Raw genomic sequence first — 21,097 nt, 5'->3', positions numbered from 1 at the left:
TCTGATTAATCATTTGCCATCCCCTAGCTGATTAATTTAATTAATCATCTATAGCCCTAATTGATAAATCAAATAACCCATTATTTATCAATTAATCCTATTCTCCTATCTAATTCCAAAACCCTCATTTATTAAATAAATCTATTTGATAAATAAATTTGTCAAATCTAATAGCCCCTAACTTATCCCTAATCCTCCATTTAGCCTAATCCACCCCATCCACCCATACTAACCTAGCTTAGCCACTAACTCACCCACCCTCATGAATTCCATCCACTTGCACATCTCTACCATCCCTAATCTAATCCTAAACCCAAGCCTAATCTAGCCCCTAATGTTGTCACATTCCCTAAACAAGCTTAAGACTTTCCTAAGCTAAGCAAAGTTAACAATCTCAACTACCTCCAAAATATCCCAACCACTAAGCCTTTGATGTTCTTACAAAGCCATAAAGACTCTTACAAGCCTATTCATTGCTCTTACAAGCCATTTATGAGGGTCTTTAAGGCCTTGAGCCTCTTTTGTTGACTCATCCATCCCCTTGCCTCCACCCACTCACCCTATGACATGTGTCACTCCTTGGTTGGTGCTAAACAAGCACAATCCATGTGCTCTCCTCTCATGCAATCTGAGCTCTCCATGAGCTTTTTCCCATGCTTGCATCTTGACCCTCCATCCCTCAAGCCCTTAGCCTATAAATTGAATCCCCTCCCAAGCCGTTTCATCACAACCTTTGAGCTAAAGTTATAATGCCATTTTAAGACCAAGTTTTACAACAAATCCATCATCCACACCCAAATCCAAATCCTCAATTGAAGCTATTTTGAGCATTTCAGCATACATGCCAAACCTATCAAATAGACTCATCCCTAAAACAAGAGAACAATCTCATTGAGAGAGCCCTTTAATGGCTCACATTCTCATTTGAGTTGTTTCCTCTTTGGCTCACTTTATGTTATGTTTAACAAGTTTGTAAATGCTTTTGATTTCTTAGTTTAGTATTTCTTGCATGCTTATTTCTCATATATAGTATCTACTATGGATGCCTACATTTCAAAGTGGGGGTGGTCTTTGTCCTTTATCCCACATCAGAGGCATGGAGGTAATATTATATTTTTAAAAAGCCAAGGGGTTGATGTTATAGTGTCTTAAAAGGCATGTCACTACTCATGAGCTTCCATCTCCAAGTGCCTCGTCATGAGATTGAAGACAGGAATGAAATTCCCTATGATATTATGTTAATTGTAATGTCAAGAATGTGGAGACAAGTTTTACGATGCTATGACGGGCCTCTTGTCATGTGATCGGGAGATGCAGCAAGAGGTGCTACAATGTTACAATTGGGTGCCCATCGTATTATCGGAAAGGTCAAAAATTTGATGGAAGATGATATGATAGGGGTAATATCTTAAGATATTATGATTTAAGATTTAAATGGTGAGTTTTTCATGAGATTAGAGATTGAATTTGAAGGCTTTGCGATGCTATGATGAAAGAAGTTGTTGTCAGAGGATTGAAGATTGATTAATTAATTAATGTATTTATTAATGTTCATAATATCATAGAAGGGGGAGTCTTGTGTGGATGTTATGAAAATGTATAAATTTCAAGACATTCAAATGTTATGTAGATGGATGTGGGGCTTGCCTAGGTAGTTGACGAATGAGAAATTAACACTTGGCATTAGTCAATAGGGGGAAATGGAAGATTAATATAAAAATCAAAATTCAAAGTTTCCCAACACATGATTTTCAAATGATGGAAATATTTAAATGAATTTAAATGTTTTATATAGTTTCTATTATATAGACTTTTAAATTTTTCCTTTTAATGACTGTTCATGGCCCAGGGCCTAAAATTTTGAATCAGTCTCAGAGGCATGATTTTTGTCCAAAATGTATAGTGTAGCATACCATTGGAACTAGGAAGAAATGAATTTTCCATTTTTGCAATCATTAGTTTTGTGTTTCTGGGGGCTTCTTAATAAAAAATGCATATTTATGTTTTCAGACGAAAGTGAGATTAGATGTAGCCATGATTTCATTAGATTTGATTTCATCAGTAACTTTAAGGTTGATTTGATTGTTTTAATTACAGTTACTTGTAAATGGTGTTTTTGACAACAACACAGTTGATTTCATGACAAAAGCAGAAGTGACATGCCAAAATCATATTTTAGGGCTCTAGCTTAGATTTGATGTGTATCTGATATTTTCTCCATAAGATATTTTGGTAATTGTTTTAATGAGATATATTAGATATATTGTTGCATCATTTATGGTTTTTGGTTATAGGCAGATGAAGAAGTTCCATTTCAACAACATCAAAATTGAAGACATTTTCAGTGGGACACATGTCAATTTTAGTTTCAGATCCTGAAATATCTTCTCTTCTATATATTCTTCTTCTCTACACATTGTAAGGGTTCCAATTTTGAGATTTTCTCACTATTGTGAGACCAAATGGATTCCAATTTTTATGACCAGTGAGACCACAAGGTTGGCTCCAATTTTAGAGTTGTGATACCATTTTTCTCAATGTTCTTCTATTATGAACAACATTAGTGTAGTTTTCTTTTGAAGCATTCATATAATAAAATCATCTTTTTGTGTATTTTCTAAGTTTTGATATACAAATGATGTATTGGTTTCAAGGAAATTAATACAAGATCTTCATTTGTTTTAGTTTCATTCTAATTCTCATCTCCTTCCTCTATTATCTGCAATCTTTTGTGTTTGAGAATGAAGAGCTTAAACTCATTCACAATCCCTTTAAGGTTGTATGTTTGGATAAATTTTCTATTGGAACAAAGATCCAAGTAAATGCTTGTTTACATTGAGAAGGTTACAGTTTTCACCAAGAGGATATTACCATAAGTATGAGAGTTTTTATGAAGATATATATCTATTTGCAAGATAGATAGATAGATCAAATATCTAAATATATGAGTATATTAGGATATCCATTTGTATGTTAAGGTTTAGTTGATTCCCAATGCATAAGGGACTTTTCATCTTAGAGATTGCATGTTCTCTGCTATTGCATACCTAGGTTATGTTGAGATCCAAATTATCAATTGAATAACTTTTTCCTTTATGTTTAAGAATTGAAAGATTTTTCCCTCACTTGGTTTATCAGGTTCATGTGCACTATTATTAGCTATTTCACCCATGAATTCTTGCATAAACATAGAAGATTAAGGGATTTTATCTATTATTGAGACTTAGTTGTATGCCTTTACATTAGTACCATATAAAGAATCTGAGGTCCACCCACCTATGTCTTGTAGAGCTGAAGAAGAGGAAGGAAATATCCTTATAGTTAGCCCAAGATTGCAGTCAAGTGCATCCATCATAGGAATTTGCTAGCCTTAGATGTATTGGTCTAGTTTCTTGGTTATTTTCAAATCTATTAAATTAGAATCCAACAAAACCAGTGTTAAACAAGCCCACTCGATTATCAAAGGAAGTTTATGAAGTTGCGGCACTAATCGAGTTCACTTGGTTAAGACAAGAAAATCATTTTAGAGTTAGTGTCTATTGGAAATATAAGAGGAGTAATTGAGAAGAGAGGGGTGAATCAAATACTACAAAAATAAATCCCCTATCCCTTAGATATCTATACAAATCAAAAATTTGATTAAACTATAGTCTATTATAACTCAAAAAACACACATGCACTCAGTTTACTCTAGCAAATATTGTAACTTGACAATAACTGAATAACAACAATAACTTAGCAAATGCAAACAATAAGATTTTTTTGAATGATTATCCTTAAGACTAACTTAGTTGCATAAACATAAAAGAAATAGCATGAACACAAGTGACACCAAGATTTAATCTGGAAACCCATTTTGAGAAAAACAACCAATTACAAGTAGTTAATAATTTTCACTCTTCTGAAGTGAGCTCTGTTAGGAGCCAACCCTATTAAAGGTTACAAAACACACTATTAGGTGTTCCCCTATTAGAGGATTTAATCACCCTATTAGGAGTGGCCTTGTTAGAGGTCTTTAGACACTTTAGAATAGAAATGACACCTTGTTAGAGGATTTACAAATAATTGTTAAGCCATCTTGGATAAGAGATTTAGAACACTGGTACAATGGTTAGAAGGTAACAATGAGATGACTTGATTTTTCATGTAGCTGAATTGTTGATTATAGATCTCAATTCTAGCTTGTATACTTGATCCTTCCTGATCAAATGCATCTTTGCAACTCAATAAGCATATTTTGATTATCCTTCTAATTCACTTCCTTTAAGCTTCATTATATCTTCTATTCCTTTTACACATTCAATCCTCAACTTGACCTTATATTTACTTCTTACACATTGTCAAGTCGGCTTGAATACAACTTAGAATACTTAATATTCATCTTCTTATTCAATTAGAAAAAAAAAAACTAAATCAATTGAACTCAATATGCCAAAATAAGAAAATCCTTCGTTAGCTGACCATGCTCGGTAGACACTAACTCAGAAATGATTTTCTTGTGTTAACCAAGTAAACTCAATTAACACTACATATTATCAAAGTTCCTTTGGTAACTAAGTGAGCTTGGTTAACACTAGCTAGCAATGATATGACATTTTGTGTAACATCAAGGACAATACACAATCAATCAATTGTTTTCAACAATCTCCTTCTTTGGCATTGATGGCAACACAACATGTCATAATACAATGAAAATTTAGGGCACAAATAAAATAAGGAATATATCCTTAGTTTAATTCTGATTCTCATATATGAGAACTCCCTCTATTAGTGTGAAAATCCTCTGCCTTTAGTTTCTCCCTTTGTTAGCAAAATTATGTCTACAACATCTTCTTCTAATAGACAACTCTCCCTCTTTGATATCGGACCAAGTTCTTCCTCTTTGACATCACTAAAAAAAATTTCTATAATATTACAACAAAACTTTCCCTCTTTGACATCTCATATCAAAGACAATATTCCTTAAATATCAATGTACCTCATGTACAAATCCATTTTCAATTTGCATTTTTCAATACTGCATCAACTATGTGATCTTCAACATGCTCTAGTTGATGCATCACTAAACTGCATTTAATGAGCTTCAAATAGGGAAATGAACCCTAACTTAACTCTTAGATAAAAAAATGCATCGTTAGGTAATGGCTTAGTGAATATAGTTGTATTAGTATTCACATATTCCAATCTTACCTCTTCATCTTGTACCAATTCTCTCAAAAAATGATATTTTATAGCAATGTGCTTAGTTTTGGTATGCATCATAGGATTCTTGGATATACTTGTGTTATCACAGAAGATAACCATTTGAACCTTGTTCTCTATCTTAATACCTACCAATAGTCGCTTGAACCAAATAACATTAGAACAATTAATTGCTACTGCCACATACTCTACTTTTGATGTGGACTAGGAAATACAATTTTGCTTCTTGCTTGTCCAATATACTAGTCTTTCACCAAGAAAGAATGCTATACCACATGTTATTTTTTCTATCATCAACACTTCATGCCCAATCAATATTTGTAAATTCTTTTAAATCTAAATTTCCTCCTTTTTGTATGATAATTCATAGTTTTTAGTATCTTTTTGATATCTCATGATTCTCTTGATTTCCATCACATGATTTTATTTGCTATTTGCTGAGAATCTTGCCACCATACCAACTACTAATGCAATATAAAGTCTTGTATGCACTACATACTATAATTTTACAATAATTGATCTATATATGGTTTGATCTACCTCCTTAGGATCATCATTTTTGGAAAGCTTATGTCTAGTAGACATAAGTGTTTCCAACAAGTTTTGAGTCTGCCATTCCAAACTTCTTTAGTAACTCCTTGATATATTTGGATTGAGTAATATAGGTACCATCCTTCTTTTGCTAAATCTGTAATCCAAAAAAGAATTTTATCTCTCCAAACATGGACATCTCAAATTCTTTACTCATCTCTTCTAAAAATGCCTTGCATAAGTCATCATTTCCTGTAAATAAAGCTTGATCCAAAAATATTTTTTCCAACACAATCTTCTTGTCTAGTCCTTTTGTGATATATAGACTATTGGTATCATTTGTTCTTTAAAAAGCAATCTTTATCAAGTAGTTATGAAGTCTTTCATACCAAGCTCTAGGAGCTTGCTTTAGACCATACAATGCTTTTTGTAATTTGTGGACTATATGTCTTTTGTTAGGATCTACAAAACCTTCAAGTTGTTCAATGTAGACTTCCTCATTAAGAATTCCATTCAAGAATGTAGATTTTACATCCATTTGATAAACTTTAAAACCTCTATATGATGCATATTCTAGTAAATTTCTAACACCTTCTAATCTTGCAATGGGAGAAAAAGTTTCACCATAATCAATACCTTCTTCTTAAGAATAATCTTTACAAACTAACCTTGCTTTGTTTATTGAAACTTCTCCATCTTCATTTAGCTCATTTTTGAATACCTAGTTTGTGCTAATTAAATTTTTATTCTTGGATCTAGGAACAAAATTTCAAGTCTTATTCTTCCCTATCTGTTCTATTTCCTCATTCATAGCTTCAATCCAATTTTTGTTGTCCAAATAATATTTAAAATTTCTAGGTTCAAATTCAGTAAGCAAACATGTACCTTTCAATTTATTTCTTGTGATGTTCCATCTGACTTGTCTCCAATGATCTGATTAGTTGCATGGTGCCTTATAACATATCTTGCCAACATAGGTACTTTGGATTTAGAATAGGTTCCATTAACCTCTTCATGATCTTCTATATCAAGCTTGGGTCCCACTGTTTGTGACTTGGGTCCCTCTGACTCAATTTTCTTAGGCACTAGCTCAGTAGCATTTGACTGTGACTTAGCTCCTTCATACTATGACTTATGTTGCACTAGATGCAACTTGATAGCTTTTGGAGATTTTTGGGACTCAAGAGGTGAGACCTCCTAACTTCAAAATAGATTTGGCACTATATCAAGATCATAATAAATAAACTTTATGTAATCCTCAAGTTCTTCACTACTTTCCTCTTCACTTTTTTTTGCAAATTCATCAATTCTCACATGTGCACTTTCTATGATCCTATGAATAGATAGATTCAAACACTTGTATGCTTTACTTCTATAGGAGTATCCTAGGAATATGCCTTCATCACCTTTGACATCAAATTTTCCTTTTCTAGATTCCTTCAAGTTATAATATTTATTACCAAATACTTTCAAGTAACTTACATTGGGTTTGTAACAATACCATCTTTCATAAGGACTTTCATTTGAGTCTTTCTTCAACCATACTCTATTCAAGGTATGCACTGTAGTATTGATTGCTTCCTTCTAGTATTTTTTGCAATGCTCTTTTCTATCATTAAGGTTCTTGCACAATCCATGATGGATTTATTCCTTCTTTAAGCTATACCATTCTACTAAGGTGTACTAGGGGCTGATATTTGTCTCTTAATCCTTTTTCAATATAGAATTCATTGAGCTCATTGGAAATAAATTCAACACCTCTATCTTATCTCAAACATTTTAACCTCTTTCTAGTTTCTTTCTCTATTCTTTCCAAATACCAGTTAAACTTTTGAAAAGCTTCAAATTTTTCTTTTAGATACATTATAGTAATCATTCTAGAATAATCATCAACAAATAGAATAAAATATTTATCTCCATTATAGCTCTCTATTCCAATAGTTCTAAATAAGTCTGTATGTACTAGCTCCAAGACTTCTTTTGAATGATAGTTTTTGCTTCTAAAACTTATCTTGCCCATCCTACTAGTTTGATAATTTTTGCATAGACCTATATCAATTTTCCTCAAACTAGGAATACCTCTTACTCTTCTATTTTTTCTTATCTTGACAAGATTATCAAAGTTTACTTGACACAATCTTTTATGCCATAACTAGCTTTCTTCTACTTGAGCAATAAAACATGAATGTTTACTAAGATCTAGGTAAAATAGGTTACCTTTTGTTTGTTTGCTAGACCCAACTAGATTTCTTTTTCCATCCAGTAGTTTGGCCTTCCCATTCATGAATTCTACCTTGAATCCTATGTTATTCAACAATGTCACACTTGGTAGATTATGCTTTAGTTCTTCAACCCAATAAGCATTTTCATATCTAAGTTCATTGGTTAGTGAAAATATAACCTTTTCCCTTTATGCAACAAGGTTCATTGTTTCCAAATCTCACACTACCACCATCATAATGTTCCATGTGTTCAAATTTTGTTTTATCACCAATCATATGATGTGAGCAGCCATTGTCAATGATCCATGTATCATTTTTTCTAACATGAGAGATAATTTTTGTTTTATGTCTATTGGGACTCAAAATTGCATTCCCATTTTGAGTACCATTCTATGAAACCAAGTCAAAATTGAGCCCTTAAGCACTTTTCATGCATGTGTACTTGACTATCACTTTGAGGCCTATAGGTGTTTCATGTTTTCCAAACCTTTCATTCAACATATGCTTGCATCCCATGATGACAAGTCTCTTCTAGCCATTTCACACCCCATTCAGCCCATTATTGATAACTGATCTGAGAGACCTTCAATGGGTTATTTTCTTTGTTGTACATTAACATGTGATTTGGTTGGGGTTAAAATTTTGTATTAGCTTGGTCTCTTCATGGACCAAGTTCAATTTTTTCTTTGACGGAATTGGCTCATTTTCCTTCATTGGCCAAGTTGTGGGTTAATATGCGCATCTATAGGGGTTAAAATTTCATATTAACCATTTTCACTATTTTAGGGAGTGACTTTTTTTGCTTCCTCAAAATCAAAAAATCACATGATGCCTCCTCCACTATGCATTTGGCAATGTACCAACCAATAGACTCATGTGAGGGGGTAGATCCTTCTTATGCTAGGTTGGTATTAATCAAACAATGCTCATATTTTTGCATCATTGCTTGGGCCTCTTGTGAAGATATGATGGTCATTAGATTTTGGAGCATCTTTGAAATTTTAAAGTGCATCTTAGCTATCCATTTGACATAAATAAATATTGGATCTACAGTTGTGTTTTATTCTTTTGTTGAGGAGTTTTATTATAGCATTTGAGCCATTTATTTTAGAATGAAGATCTACATCGATGGCTCATCTTATTGGGGGCAATTAGATCTATTCCACACAGGTCAACTCTAAATTTTTGTGGCAAGTTAACATTGTGTGTTATCCCATCTAGTGTTTTTTTAGTAGGGATCTTTTTTATTTCACATGGAGAACTAACAACTGGCACCTAGGGATTGGTGAGAAACAAGGTAAAGTTATAAAATCAAATATTGAAATATCTCCAACCTACATGCATTTTGAAGATTTGAATTTTTTAAAATAAATTTGAGATATAATGTAAATTTCAAACTTTATTAAAAAGTTAAATACCTTCAACATTTAAATGGTATGTTCATGGCTCAGAGCTAGAATTCTTAAATGCACAATAGAGGGACAATTTTTATTAGAAATGCATAGTGTAGTATACCATTAGAATTGGGAGGAGACAAACTTTCCAAATCTACAATCAGAGAAGGCACATGTTTTCAATAGTAAGAGCTATAGGAATATTTATAAAATTAGGATGTTCTCAGCAGAATGAGAAATTTTCATGATGAAGTAACAAATTTGGTTAGAGAGCAGATGTTGGTTTTGTTGGCTCCACATTTGGAGGAGAATATTTATGAGAAGTTTCTTTTCCTCTAAAGTCATTTTGGTAGGTTTTTTTTCCCTTATTTTAATATCAAATCTGACATCTTTTTTAGTTGCATTCTCCATCATTCTGAAGATATTTTCAAGCATTCTTTAGTAGCAATGAAAAAATCTAATTTTTAGTCACATAAAGAAGGTAGAGAGAATTTCTACATCAACAAATGGAAGCTTTTCAAGTGGACAAATGATAGCATCAGATCTGATCCTCTATTTATTCTTTTCTTCTCTCATTCAGAAGGGTTCTAGTTTCTTAGACATTTTTTCATTACTGTGATACCACAAGGATGGTTCCAATTAGGTTGAAATTTCACTCATGACTATGATACCATTTTCTTCATCATTTCTCTCTATTATGAAAAATAGTTGTAATTTCTTATAAGAAAATAGATTATACAATCGTTTGTTTTGTATATTCTAAGTGTTGGCATATATCATGATGTATTGGTTTCAAGGAGATTAATACAAGGCTTCATTTTCTTAGTTTAATTATGATTATCATCTCCTTCCTTTGTTGTCTACAATGTTTTGTGTTTAAGAAAAAAGAGCTTAAACCTATTTGCAATCCCTTAAGGTTGTATGTCTAGATAGTTTTTCTATTGGAACAAAGAGCCAAGTAAATGCTTATTTACCTTGATAGGATAGTAGGTTTCACTAGGAGGATATTACAATAAGTATGAGAGTTTTTATGAAGATAGATGTCTATTTACAAGGTGAATGGATAGATCAAATGCATGAATGTATGAGTATATCTCAGGTATCCATGTGTATGTTTTAACTTAGCTTATGCCCAATGGATAAGGGAGTAATTAGCTATGAGATTACAAGTGTTTGTTGTTGTATACTTGTGTTGTGTTGATATTCAACATATTTAATAAAAATATTCTCCCTTTCATGTTGAAGAGTTGAAAGTGTTACCCATACTCATCTTGTGGATTTCATAGAATTTCAACTTGCTACTGCACATCTTTGTCATTACATTAGTATAGGAGAAATAAGGGTTTTATTTGCTTTAATTAGATTTAGTGTATGCTTTTGAAAAACTACTACCATATGAAGAATCTATAGGTACACGTACCTATGTTTTGTAGAGCCTAAAGTAGAAGAAGTGTCTAGCACTATAGTTGATATGGTGTTTGAAAGAATATGTTGTAGACGAGAAGTAACTACCCTTAGATGTATCCTATTCTCATTTGGATAATTTGAATTGTAATGTTTTAAAACTCCAACAATCTCCGTCATCATCAACTTTATCTTTTACAACAATGTAAACCATTTCATCATCTTCACTATTATCTAAATCTTTAGCCATAAAACAAGATTTCTTACCTTTGTCCTTGTAGTTTTTGAAGTTCTTAAAATCCTTCTTGCCTTTGAACTTATTGTGCTTATTTTCATCTTTGTCTTATCTATTTGGTTACCTTGCAACAATGTGTCCAACTTCTTCAAAAGAGAAACAAATAGAGAAATCTTACCTTTATACTTTCCTTTGCCTTTGGGATACTTTCTTGCAAGCAATGCTTTAATGGCTTCAAGATCACTGTCAAAATTCTCTTCCTCTTCACTTTTAGATTATTTTCTTTTAGACCTTTTAGCTTTCTTCTTGAGTTATATCTTAGCTTCAAATATAGACTCAAGATTTATAGAACTAGGAGTATAATTATCATAGTTGTCTAGTTCAAGTGTTATCAATCTTCCAACTAGAGCATCTAAATTTATAGTGTGATTTGAATTACATCTCATCTCTTGAATAGCATACACTCTGATTGCATAGATAGGAAGAAAGGTCCTTAGTACCTTGCTTATCACTATTAGATCATTGATTGTTCCTCTATATGCTTTGATAGTATTGACACTGGCTTTGATTTTATCAATGTATTTTGCAATATTTTCATCCTCTCTCATTTTCATCTAATCAAACTATCCTCTAAGACTTTCAGCTTTGGCTCTCCTTACATTTTCATCTCCTCCATATATGTCTTTTAGCTTAATCAATATTTCATGAGTAGTTCCACAATTTCTGACTTCCTCAAATTCAACATGGTTGAGAGATGAAGCAATATCAATCATCATGATATTATGACTCTTCTTCTCTACAATTTCTCCAATAGTCATAGTTCCATTGGGAGCCAAGTTGTATTTGGCATCTAGATTTTTTAGCTTTCTATCTCCAATGGTTTCCAAGTGTAACCTCATGAGTTATTACCATGCCTTGAAGTTATCTTTGTTTTGTAGACACCTAAATCTGATTACACCGCTTTGATAATCTTATTTAGCTATCTCTAAAGGCATCATTATTTAAATTCCTATTTAATTAATCCTTTTTCCATCCCTTAGCTGATTAATTCAATTAATCATCTATAGTCCTAATTTATAAATCAAATAACCCATTATTTATCAATTAATCCTATTCTCCTATCTAATTCCAAAACCCTCATTTATTAAATAAATCTATTTGATAAATAAAGCCCTCAAATCTAATAACCCCCTTTTTTAGCCTAATCAACCCCATCCACCCTTACTAACCAAGCTTAGCCACTAACTCACCCACCCTCACTAATACATTTGGTACCAAATTGCAATGACATTTTTCCATCACAACCTTGTTGTCGTCGCAATTGCAACGGTCTACTATTGCAATTACGACGATGACAAGATTGTGACAGAAAAACTGCAATGACACTACCGTTGCAATTTGGTACCAAATGTATTAGTGCCTCATTGAATGCCATCCACTTGCATATCTCTAACAAGCTTAGTCTAATCCTAAATCACCTCTAATCCCACCCCCTAACCTTGTCACATTCCCTAAGCAAGCTTAAGACTTTCCTAAACCAAGCAAAGTCAACAATCTAAACTCCCTCCAAAATATCCCAACCACCCAACCATGAATGCTCTTACAAAGGCCATAAAGACTCTTACAAACCCATTCATTGCTCTTACAAGCCATTTATGAGGGTCTTTATGAAGATATTATCCCTTGAGCCTCCTTTGTTGACTCATCCTTACCCTTTTCTCCATCCTCTCACCTTGTGACATGTGTCACTCCCTGATTGGCTGTAAGGAAGCACAATCCATGTGCTCTCCTCTCATGCAATCTAAGCCCTCCATAAGCATTTTCCTTTCCTTCCATCTTAGCCCTCCATCCCTTAAGCCTCTTGCCTATAAATTGAATCCCCTCCCAAGCCATTTCATCACAATCCTTGAGCTAAAATTATAATGCCATTTTAAGACCAAGTTTTACAACAAAGCCATCATCCACACCCATTTTCCATCTCCATTGAAGCATAGTTTGAGTATCTTGAGCATACATACCAATCATTCATTTAGACTCATCTACGAAGCAAAGAGTTAATTCCTATTGGGAGAGTCCATTTATTTGGCTCACATTCCTAATTAGGGGTTCCTCTTTAGTCTCTCTTATATGTTATATTAATCTTTGTTAGTTAATGCTTTGTTCTCTTAATAGATTAGTGTTTCTTGCTAACATATTAGTGTATACATGTTCAACTTTGGAATCTCCCTTCTATTAGACATCCTAATCTTTCACTTAGGTCCTTGAAACATTTTCTACAAGCACCAAAAGCTATGATAGCAATTGTTGGAAATATAAGAGGAGTAACAAAAATAAATACCATATCCCTTAGATGTCTATACAAATCAAAACTTTGATTAAAATTTTTTTTTTGTAACTCAACAAATACACATGCATCGATTTACTCTAGAAAATAATGTAACTCAAAAATAACTAAATAACAAAAATAACTCAAAAAATTAAAACCATAAGATGTCTTATGTGATTACCCTTATGATTAACTTATTTGCATACACATAAAAGAAATAGCATGAACACAAATGACACCAAGATTTAACATGGAAACCCAATTTAGTAAAATCCACCAATCGCAACTAGTTATTGATTTTCACTCTTTTAAAGTGAGTCTTGATAGGAGCCAACCATATTAAAGATTACAAAACACACTATTAGGTGTGACCCTATTAGAGGATTTAATCACCCTATTAGGAGTTGCCTTCTTAGAGGTATTTAGACACTTCAAAATATAAATGCCACTTTGTTAGAGGATTTAAAAATAACTGTTAAGCCAACTTAGTTAAGAAATTTAGATCACTATTATAATGTTTATAAAGTAACAATGAGATTACCTAATTTCTGATGCAACTGAATTGTTGATTACAGATCTCAATTTTGGCTTGTATACTTGATCTTTCGTAATTAAATGTATCTTTGTAGCTCAACAAGGATGTTCTACTTATCCTTCTAATTTGCTTCCTCTAAGCTTCATCAAATCTTTTATTCCTTTCACACATTTAATCCTAAACTTGACCTTATATTTATATCTTACACATTATCAAGATAACTTGAATACAACTTAGAATACTTAATATTCATCTTCTCAATTGGCTAGAATAAGAAAACTAAATCAATTGAACTTAATATGCCAAAACAAAACAATCCTCCATTAGCCAACCATGCTCGATAGACACTAACTCAGAAATGACTTTCTTATGTTAACCAAGTGAACTTGGGTAGCACTGCATATTCTCAAGGTTCCTTTGGTAACCAAGTGAGATCGGTTAACACTGGCTAGCAATGATATGACATTTTGTATAATATCAAGGACAATACACAATTAATTAATTATTCTCAACAATGTCTACCAAGTTTGGTCGACTATTGAAGAATTTTCTTAAATTAGCATTGTTAGATTATGGTGACTGATCAGGAAAGTACTGTACATACTTCATAAATAGTGGGGTTCGGGCATATTATGGCCGACATATTATGGCCGAAATGTTGTAACCCTAAAATGAATAAAATACTTGTATAAAAGGGTTTAGGGTTAGGTATTTTTCATTATGTTGTGATGTGAAATTAGTTCTTGTGGCGGTATTGAGATGTAAGGGATTATGGATTGTAATTAGGTTGTAATCACTGGATTGTAATAAGATCAAACTTGCTGTTTGGTGGACGTAGCCCAGGGATTGGGTGAACCATGTTAAATCTTGGTGCCTTGTGTTCATTTCTGTGTGATCTATTATTTTCTGTTATTGGTTATATTTTCATGTAGTTTTTATTTATGTCCATGGTTTATCCTAACAAACATATTTTGTTTAATAAATTTTTTTGTTAAGCCTAGCCAACTTAAGGGTTGAATATTGAATATTTGTAAGTATATTCAAGCTAACTTGACAAGGCAAAAGACATAAGTATAAGGTCAAGTTGTGGGATTGAATATGAGAAGCATGGGATAAAAAAGATAAACCAAGGAAATGAATTGGAAGGATAATAGAGTATCGTAAGCTAACCAAGCTGAAAAGTTTTATTTGATCAAGCACGATCAAGTATTCAATTCAAAATAGAGATTTGAAATCAGCAATTTAGTTGGATTAAGGGTATGTGCAGGATCATGGTGTGACAAAAAGTGGCGATGTGAAAAAAAAAGAGTTTGAAGATGCCTAAAAGCACTTCAAAATCCGCTCTGACTTTTTTTTACCTATCCAAGAACCAAACCTGGAAGGTTAAGCCGAGCCTTATCGGATATCCGATATGATATCAGATATGCGATTTGACATCGGATATCTGATTTTAAATCAAATATCTAACTAATAATTATACTCATATAATAATATGATATATTATTCAATATTATTATTATTATTTAATATTAAATAATATTATTATTATATTATAATCGTTTAATATTATACTATAATAATAATATTATAATGTATTATATTATAGTAACATATTATATTATAATATATAGTAATGTAATATAATATATATAAGATATAATATAATAATAAAAAGTAATATCTTATAATATAATATATAATAAAAAAGTATAATATATTATAAATTATAATAATATAATATAATAATATTATTATTATATAATATAATATTTTGTATTATAATATATAGTAAATTAATATAATAAATATAAAATATAATATAAAAATATATAAAATGTAATATATATTATATATTATATGTTAATCAGATATCTGATGTTATATCGGATATCCGATACCTGTACATTGGATTAAATAAAATCACAAACCCGCAGGCCCTCATTTTACACAAATTTGGGGCTAGTATTGCCATAGCGGATTTGATATCAGATACAAGATCGGATATCAGATATCAAGTATGTTCCCCCTCCCCCCCCGCTCGACTCATTTTTAACCTAAATTTAATAGATTTTAACACGATTTTATTTGTTTTGGTTGAATCTAGGGTTTTTTTCACAAAAATGGTTAAAATTTAGATTTTTTTTTAATATATATTACATTTTGTGATTCAATAGGAATGGCTAATCAAAATGATGACACTGAGGCAAGGAATAATATTCCTCGTAAGCCATCACCAAATGATCCAATATCTCCACAAAACCCTCCACCAAATGATCCTCTACCTCCTCAAAACCCTCCTCGAATCGAGGATTTGATAAATGAAAATCTCACTGAGTTGAGAGGTTTGCATAGAACATACAATAATGTACCTGCACTGGCTCCTATGTTATCCATGTTAAACACCATAGTGGATAACATTGAAACCCTTACAAACCAACAAAATGCCACTCTTCGTTGGTGTGATGAAATGCACCAGATGTTTGATGATGGTTTGGATTATGATGAGGTTGCGGCCCTCAACATAACCAAAGACGATTTGGCTAGCCTTTTTGCTAACCCAAAAATGGGTATACCAATTGACCCCAAAAAAAACCAAACTATCGATTAAATGGTGCACAAATGATGCCATACGTGCAATTTTTTGGGACCATTGGTGGATGGTCTTTGATATCCCTCCACATGGCAATTTAGACATACCATTTTATTTCCTTAGAAAATTATATGCAGAATTTGTGTTGAAACTTAAAGTGAACTATTAGAGCATGAAGCCCAACATGGGCTTAGGACTAGGAGCTCCTTAGGATAGACCCTTTTCCTAGTGGAAGAAACTTGGCACTTTTTTCCCCTCCCCTAATATCCCCCCCCTCCTCAAGTGCAGCATCCAGATATTATGGCAGAGGCTAGCTCTCAGACCATCAGAGCCATTCATAGGCTGAGTAGCCCAATGGTATCTCAGGCTAGGTCAGTCCTGCCTCCTTGTGTTGATGATGTTGACGCTAGTTCATCATCGGCTAGCTCATCACACATTTGTGTGCCTCACACTTGCATTACATGCAAGAATATTTTCCTAGGTCCCATAGGTGATCTTCCTGAGTATCATTTTGTATTAGACGAGGATACACTAGACGCACGTGTAGAGGCTACAAACCTTGATGCGAGAGAGGAGGGGAATGTAGAGGCATGGACTCCTTCAGTGTCGGTACATGTATACATTTTTTTGTTATGACATGTGATTTAAAGTTAATTTTTATAATAGAGTAATTTTAATTTTTAAGCCATACTAACTTTTACATGTATGTGATCTTCATTCATGTTTAATTGATGACCGAGGAGGAGCTCAGACAGATAGATGATGCTACACTCTCAGCCATTTCATTTGGCCTTGAGACATCTATGGTACATTATGTTGTGTTCACATTTTTTTTTTCTATTTGATATTGTAGCATATATGGTTGCTAATCTTTCTTTTATCTTGCAGATACCACCTGCCTCAGGGGGACAAAGTGCGGGGGGTGAGCCAGCATGCATTGACAAAGGAAAGGTAATTAGATGTTTTCTAATTGATTAAATATTGATGCATTCTTGTAAAAATTTTGTGGTTAACTCATTTAATTACATTCTTTATTGTATATAGGATGTGGCTACTGGCGATGAGCCTGTACAGATTCAGCGTCCTAGATCATCAGGGATTTTCATTCACACAGAGAGCCCCATTGTATGTATAAGTATCATTTATTTTTTTATTTTTTTATTGATGTAGAGGAAAGTATGATTGTTGTTCTATACAATTTTTGTGATTTTTTCTATATCAATAATGATTCATGTCTTGCATATGTTCATTACAACTTAAATAGGCTTATATGCACCTGACCAACCGACCAAGTTGGTTACAAAGGTTTATTTAATCAAACAAATACCAAATTACTACTTTCCCTCCAAAACTAATATGACCGTTTGAATTTGAAATTCAAATTTCAAACTATAGTTTTTATGCATTCCCTAACTTTCTAAACTATTCTATTGACTCAAAATTGGTTATATGGATTTATTAAATGTAACTAAGTATGAAACTATCCTAAGACTACCCCATATGGCTCTTTTGGCCATTTTACATCATGTTGCCCTTAGGTCCTTACTAGGACTTTTATGACTTTTGTCTTTCAAAGTACATTGTTTATTACATAATTCTATTATTGGTTTTAATATATCCCAATTAACAATCAATGATGTCTTTGATCTTTTATCTTCATCTAGTACCAAGGCTCTCTTAGATGATTTAATAGGTGCCCCTGCACCAAACACCCCACCTTCAAAGCAACTCTTGTCCCAAGAGTTAAGGGGTACTATCTTCTTTCCTCCCATCCTTCTAGAGGGATGTTTTCAACTTTGCACCTGCAATGTATTACCCTACACACCTGCATACAAATCATTAGAAACAAAAAGCATTGGATCCTTGTTACTAGTCATGGTAACCTTACTGCCTGCTGATTGTGAACAGACATGTTTTATCCTTGACAAAGGCTGAATAACTTGTTGTCTGAGGTCATGATGACCCTGTCTCTTATCCTCCATGGATATGTTCACTTCTTTGTTCACTCTCATCACCAAAGGACACCATACTATTCCTATCATCCTTCATAACCAAAAGAGATGGCTTTAGTGGTAGATCTGTCATATCATGTTTACTCTCCCTCTGCTCCTGTAAGTCCACAAACTCTTTCTTGCCAAAATAAATAACTCTTTCCTCATCATGACCAGTCAAAGGGTTTAGCTTAAACTTCACACCATCTTTGTGTACTATATAAACATTTGATGAGCCAAAATGAATAGTGTTCCTTGAGGCTTGCCAAGGCCTTCCAAGGATAACATGGCAGTATATCATTAGAATGTGATCACATATAGCTTGATCTTTTATATTCTCCTATAGAGAAATCCACTATTGCTTGCTCCCTTACAACAATATTTTGTGCATCACTAACCCAAAATGCCCTATATGGTCTATCAATAGGATACTTCTTCAATCCTAGTTTATTTACCATTTCATAAGACACTAAATCATCAAAGGAACTAGAGTCTATTATCATCTTACAAATCCTACCATGGGTCATGCAATTTGTCCTAAAAATGGATGGTCTGATCTCCTTTTTCTGTTGCATTTGTGGTCCTCTTCTCACCATCAAAGATTCTCCTTCAAGTTCAGGGTCTGCATTATCGTACTTCTTTTCTTCCTCTTCTCCTTGGGTCAAGGTGACTCTCCTCTCCTCCTTCCTGAAATCCACACCTTTCTCAGGGCACTTGTAGGATTGATTGCCTACTCCTCCACATGTGAAGCATTTACTTGTGAAAACACTCTTACCTCTTCCACTTCCAAATCTTCCTCCCCTGAAACTTCCTCTTGTCTTAGATGTAATCTCTTTTCCTTTATCTTTGTCTTTATTATTTGAAGTGTCAAACTAACTTCTTACACCTCTTCCTCTCATTGTTCCACCTCCTCTCTGATTTTCTTGCCTCTCATTCTTTCTTTTCAACTTCTCCTCTACCCAGATTGCCAACTGAAAACATTCTCCAAGTGTCCTTGGTACATTCAATCGTATTTCATCTTGAATATTGTACTTGAGGCCATTAATGTATCTAGCCACATTCTCATCTTCATCTTCCAATCCTCCCCTAATACTCAGGGTATGGAATTTCTTAGTATAGAACATGACATCCACATCCCTCTGTTTCAAATTGTTCCTTCTTATCTTTAAATTTGGATTGCTAAATCAGATAGCAAGAATTGATTTCTCACCATGGTCTTCATTCTCTCCTAATTTTAAATCTTATTCAATCCCCTTTTGATGTAGAGTCTGTAGCAACTACCTTCCACAAGCCAATAAATGGCTATCACAATCTAACTTAGGATTCTAGGACTTCTCACAAGTCCTCTTACCCACTCCGGGTATACTCAACCTCCAAGCCAAACAAGGCAATCCCACTTCAAAAGCCTTACCAACTGTCACTAGAAATGGAGACAATCATGGACATACTATTCCAACCCAAACTCATCAATTTGTTTGGTTCCACCAAACTCCCAACACACCTTTGCACTTCTAGGCCTACAAACCTTGTAGCCTTCCAATTAGCTTCTTTGCACTTTTCTCCCAATATCCCTTAATAGAATAGGGACTTCTCCATAGGTCCAAACACCCTTCTTGGAACCTACTAAGAATCCAAAAGCTTTTGGGCTGATCTTGCTCCAGCACCCTCCAAACTGCTTCTTGGTACCTAGGTCTAGTTGATCAAGGTAGGCTAGGGCTTCAAGGAAGAATGGGCAAGGTGGGTTCCCAAGACCCAAAAGACTTAAGGCAATCTCCAACACAGTCAATGCATCCAACTCTAGCACTCAAACTGATTAGAAGTGCTTGCAACCAAGACTGTCACCAATTACCTTGCAAAAACCGATAAAGCACATGGGCTTGCTTGACCTAGGGCCGACTTGGAAAAATAGTTGCCCTTCTCTCTAGGCCTCCAACCTCTGGCATTATGTTGCCTAGTGTCCTAACTTGCATATCCCTCAGTTTTAGAGGGTGCCACTGGTGGGAATGCAAGTTAGGGATGCATTTGTGGAAGGGTCTAGGAAACAAGGCTTTTCAGACCACCTTCTACTAAAATGCAGATAACTTTTAAACCCCGTTCTGTACAGATCTGTACCAGCATAATAGTCGAGCGATTAGCAGTAAATTTCTAGAAAATTGAAGTTTTTATTGTTTTTTCTCCAAACCACCGTACACTCTGATCTCCCCCTTTCAACTGAGATCACATATGACATATTTAAAGGTCTACATGACTGTTGGAACAACCATATAGGCGTTCCCAACCATAAAACAAACAAACAACCACTTTTTGCTAATACTGTTTACACTCTAAATACCCTATTCTAAGGCCTTTTGGTCCCATGGAGTCACTTGGTTTATAACCACACAAAAATGCTTGTGGGCCTTACATGTGCCTTTATTACAAAACATAGACTAACTTGTAAAATATGGACCAAAACTTTATTCCAACTTCCTAATCTACTTGAATCCTTGCTTTCATGGAGTGGCAAGGTGTCCAGAAACATAGATACTTGTTCCCCCATGCCACATAGGTTAGGTGCCCTACACCACCTTTCCTCTCTCTCATTCTGAACACTAGTCCACCAAGTGAGTGATGTTCCTCTCAATCTTGTTGTTGGTACTTTTACCTTCTTATCTGCCTCTATGTCTT

The sequence above is a fragment of the Cupressus sempervirens genome, chromosome 1 (assembly GCF_028749045.1).
Source record: "Cupressus sempervirens isolate cs-2001-9-10 chromosome 1, ASM2874904v1, whole genome shotgun sequence".
Classification (NCBI taxonomy): Eukaryota; Viridiplantae; Streptophyta; class Pinopsida; order Cupressales; family Cupressaceae; genus Cupressus; species Cupressus sempervirens.
This window is presented reverse-complemented; position numbering follows the sequence as displayed.